We start from the raw sequence: 4,801 nt of genomic DNA on the forward strand, positions 1-4,801 counted from the left end.
CACTGCCGCCAACACCCAAAGTATCCGTGAGGTTTGAAGCGCGGGCCAATCACACGTCAAGGCACCGCCTCCACTGTACTTTCCCCGCCCCACGCCGGAGGCCGCAGCCAATCAGCGGCGGTCCAGGGCCAGAGGCGGGAAAAGGAAGCTGTTCGTAGGCCCCTGAACGTCTTGCTGGCGCTTAGGGGCTCCTAAGCCAATCAGGTGTAGGGCCAACCTTTTTTCTTGTCAATGGATTCCGAATTTTCCCACAATTGGAAAGGATAGGAAGGCAGGTGAAAGAGTTTGCCACGCTAGTTACTCGAGGTGACGAGACGGAAGCAGCCCAGAGCATTTGCAGAAGTCTCCAGGGCTGATCGGGGGAAGGAGTTTCAGAGCCCAGTCTGTTCATAGAAAGAATGGAAAGGGCACATTCCAATGCGAGCCCCTCAATTAGTGGGCCCACCGGCTGGAGGCCAGGGAGGGAGGACAGTGGTCCTGTTGTCAGTGCAATTTTGAGCATGCTCAGGGGGGCCGAGTCTGAAAGGTGTGAGTCAGTGCTGCACCCAATCAGCGTCCTCTGACTTGGGATGCTAGAGCTGTTCTCCCGGGGAGCCTCAGGAACTTGAACTTGCCAGTGTTCACTTTCTAAAGTCCACTTGGGGGTTGGGCTAAGTCCCAGAAGGTAGTAAGTACCCTGTTTCCCCGAAAATAAGAGTGTCATATTAATTTTTGCTCCCAAAGATGTGCTAGGTCTTATTTTCAGGGGATGTCTTATTTTTCCATGAAGAAGAATACGGTACACATTTATTGTTTATTATTAAAAGACCGCACACTTCCTGTCTGCTCTGGCTGCGCAGCGGCCAACAGTGAGCTGCGAGGTGGCACCTGCTGCTACAGTCCAGAGTCCAGAGTTACGGTAGCTTTGGGGGGCCTTATTTTCTGGGAGGTCTTATTTTCGGGGGATGCCTTATATTTCAGCGAGAGGCAAAACTTTAAGTAGGTCTTATTTTCAGGGATGTTTTACTGACTATACCTTTGTCTGGTTTGAGATCATGGCACGCATTGATTTAAGGGTGGGTGTCAGGGGCCTTGGTGGCACAGCGGTCACGAGCTAGGGTGCAATCTGAAGGTCAACAGTTCAAACCCCCAGCTGCTCTGAGGGGGTAAGATGGGGCTGGCTACTCCTGTAAATAGCTGTAATCTGGGAAGCTCAAAGGGGCAGTTCTACCCTGTCCTATACGGTCACTATGTATCAGCATCTACTTGATGGCAGTTCGTCTGGTTTGGGAGTTTTTAGTTCGATGTGCTTAACTGGGAGGACTGACCATCTTGAAAGGCCATGTGAGATCTGGGTAACTGGCCTTAACCAGGGGTCCTCAAACTTTTTAACCAGGGCGCCAGTTCACTGTCCCTCAGGCCCATTGGAGGGCCGGACTATAGTTTAAAAAAACAAAACTATGAACAAATTCCTATGCACACTGCACATCTTATTTTGAAGTAAAAAAACAAGCAGGGCACAAACACCCATTGGGCCGGATAAATGTCCTCGGTGGGCCGCATGTGGCCCGCGGGCTGTAGTTTGAGGACCCCTGCCTTAATCTATGTATGCGATACATAATCTATAGAAAATGCCACCGCAGTTCACCTTAAAAGAGATTAGGTTTGGGGGTGAGGAAAGTGGCGAGTTATACAATTTTTCTCAATCTTGTTTTGATTAGCATGAAGGAGGGGGCACGGTGTTTAAGCGAGATCAAGGGATAGTGTAGTAGAGTTTAAGTTCTGAGCACCGTGGTTTCCAGAAGGTTAGGGATGCCAGAGGCAGCCCCAATTCCATTTGAAGAGATGAAGCCGCCATGAATGCTTTCTGATCTTTAACCAAGGGATAGTTAACCTTGCCCTCGGGCAGAAAGCCTTGCACCCTGAATTGCCTCCACCCTTTTCTGGCCAGCTCGGGGAGGGGCAGTCTCTCTTTGGGCCTTGCCTAGGTGGGTCTTCGATTGAGGCTACAGTGCTGGATGGAGATGGTACTGGAGGCTGGGCCAGGCCTGGAACCGATCTGGTAAACCTTTCTGACAATACTGGTGTCCCAGGCAGGCTCCCACCTGTTACTGTGATGTATTGATCTGTCACCAATCATGCTTTTGTGACATTTTCCTCATGCCCCTCCCCCCTAACCTACTGATCTCGAGTCTCAGTTGTGACCCCTCAGAGGACATTTCCACCGCGATGGTGGTCCCCCATCCAGATGATGTGTCACTGTCTCTGGGCTGTCTCTTTTAAGACATAATAGATGTTCTCCTTAAATTATCTTCAAAATGGGTGGGGTTTTTTGTATCTGAAAATAGAAGACACCTTTTTTTTTTTTTTAATCACGTCTCTAGTTTACTTCTTCATTTGACTTCAATGACAAGGCTTGAAAGGGAACTAGGCTTGTCCTGCCATGCCCACAGGTTCCCAGGGTCCTGGGTTGAGCCCCCAGGGCCATGTCTTAGTTTTGTGGTGCTGGCTTAACAGAAATACCACAAGTGGGTGGTGGTGTTCATGAACCAAAATCTATGTTCTCACACTTGTGGTGGCTGAGAGCCCCCATCGGGTTCTCTTCTGGGCTTGCTCTTCTTGTTGGTACTCCTCTGGGCATCCCTGTTTCCTGGGTGATCTTGCTGTGATCTGTGTCTTCCCCAGGGTCTGTGTTTCTGTCTATTCTGTTTTTTGTCCCCCAGAGTGATTAGGTTTAGGACATACCCGACACTGGCAAAGGGCTCCATTAACAAAGAAAGCCCGATTTCCAAGATGGATTCAATTCCAGGGTATAGAAGTTAAGATTCCATCACATGCTTTCGGGCGGCCACAGTTCAAGGCCTAACAGGTCTTATGATCTCTAGAGAGCTCCGGGGGTGCACTGAACTCTCACCTTGTCTGGATAAGCTTGGTCAAGCCTACCTCCAAGAATTAAAAATGTCAGATTTTTCATGCTATTCAGTAGTGTGAGCATTAGAAAGAGTCCACCAGCCCCACCCAGTGACTCCGAGGCAGACTTTGTCCCACGCTATCTTCCTACCGAATCCTTTCTACTCCCCCTACCCTTTCCCAGGATACAAGCTAGTGTCTGCCTAGCCTGGGTTTCTGGCTCCGTCCCAGGGGGACAGCTGAAGGTGACTGCCTATTGAGTTCATCTGGGAAAGTCAACGATGGGCAAGTTGTCTGAGCCCAGAGAGGAGAGATGTTCCCAGGATACCAGCAGTCAGCAGTGTCCCTGTCCGTCCAAGTCGTCCTGTTTCCCCGGCTTTGCTCACTCACTCTGGCATGCTTTGGGCTGCTCTGGCAGGAGTGCTGTGGTAGGGTGGACCAGGGCCTAGAGTGTGACTCACCTAAGGGCCGAGGTGCAAAGAGTCTTGGGGATACCGCTACAGGAGCTGTCCCTAAGGATATATTCTTAGGTAAGACACCAAGTGGGAGGCAAGGTGGGGTTTCCCATTTGGGCGGGGCTTTAGTTCCTCGAAGGGGAAGTCCCCTGGCCCCTTCTAGGTTTCCCTAAAGCACACTGACGGTCCCTGCCAGCTACATGTGGGTTACAGAGAAGAGGATGCTTTCTGAGCAGTCTCTCTCTAAGTCTCTTTGTCAGCAGTGGCAACCCACAGGAGCAGATTAAGAGGACCCGAGTCCTGGGCTCATGATCTCTGATTGGAAGCTGAGGGGCTGCTCTCCACTCACTGAGGGATGAGAATCTTCTCAACCCCCATCCTTACTTCTGTTCTGAGACCTCATTTCCTAGATGTGGGAGCTTCACTCTCACGGTTTCCTGCACTTATTCTATAGCTTCAAGGCTCAGCTGTATCTTTTTGGGAGGAAGAGCCACACGTGGCAGGGGCGGATGCGTTGTGTGTCTTCCAGACTAAGCAGCTGCTGTATGGGTGTCTGACGTGCTCCTGGGTGTGGTGGTCCTAAGGAGCTAGAGAGCTCAGCAATGGAAAATATGTCATGTTCAGAGGAGCAGGTGAACACAGCCTGTCCATTTGCATTTTCCTTTCGCTCTGACTCATCTTCCCCTCTCCCCTCCCCGCTGCTGCCCCTCCACCAGCCCCGCCTGCTGGCACACCCTGCCTTATCTAGGAAGGGTTAATACCTGCTCCCCTCCCCCCAGCGAGACTGAGAAGTAGCAACCAGCTCCACGGAGAGGGAGAGAGGGGAAGGCAGGCCTGCACCTTTGCGCTGGAGAACCAAATAAGATCTGAGCAGCCACAATGTTTGAGTCCAGGAGGGGACCAGGTTCTGAAGGAGGTGCTTTTTTTATTTGTTAACAGAACAGCTTTTGACCTGTGCCTAACATTCTTATTTCTCTTCCAATGATGTATTGGTATTATACGACATGTGCCCTTGCCACGCACATGCATGGAAGGAATACACAACGCACTTCAGGAGCAGGGATCATTGAGGAAATAAGAAAATAAACTTGAGTCGCTCAGACCTCATTCCTCTCCCCCAACCACCACCACCACCACCATCCCCCACTCATGAAAGAGGGCTAACACAAAGCGGGAAACCTCCTGGGACGTTGACCTTCTGGGCAGGAAGTGAAAGAAACCCTGAGTCCTGCTTTCAGAGAAATGTCATTTGTCATCAGCCCAAGAAAAGGAATTGTTTCTCTTCAGAGAGCTCTAGGGGTCTTCCTGGGGTTGCCCCTGCAAAGCTCCGTGGTTCAGATGGCAAGGGTCCATCAAGGCACCCCAAGAACAGCGTCCAGAAGGGAGAGGGGAGATGCCCTTGAACACACTCCAGTTGTTTCAATCCTCTGGATTTCCGAGATTGGGGTTGAAATATC

The sequence above is a fragment of the Echinops telfairi genome, unplaced genomic scaffold, assembly GCF_000313985.2.
Source record: "Echinops telfairi isolate 266 unplaced genomic scaffold, ASM31398v2 ScPeMD7_655;HRSCAF=1070, whole genome shotgun sequence".
In the NCBI taxonomy this organism is placed as follows: domain Eukaryota; kingdom Metazoa; phylum Chordata; class Mammalia; order Afrosoricida; family Tenrecidae; genus Echinops; species Echinops telfairi.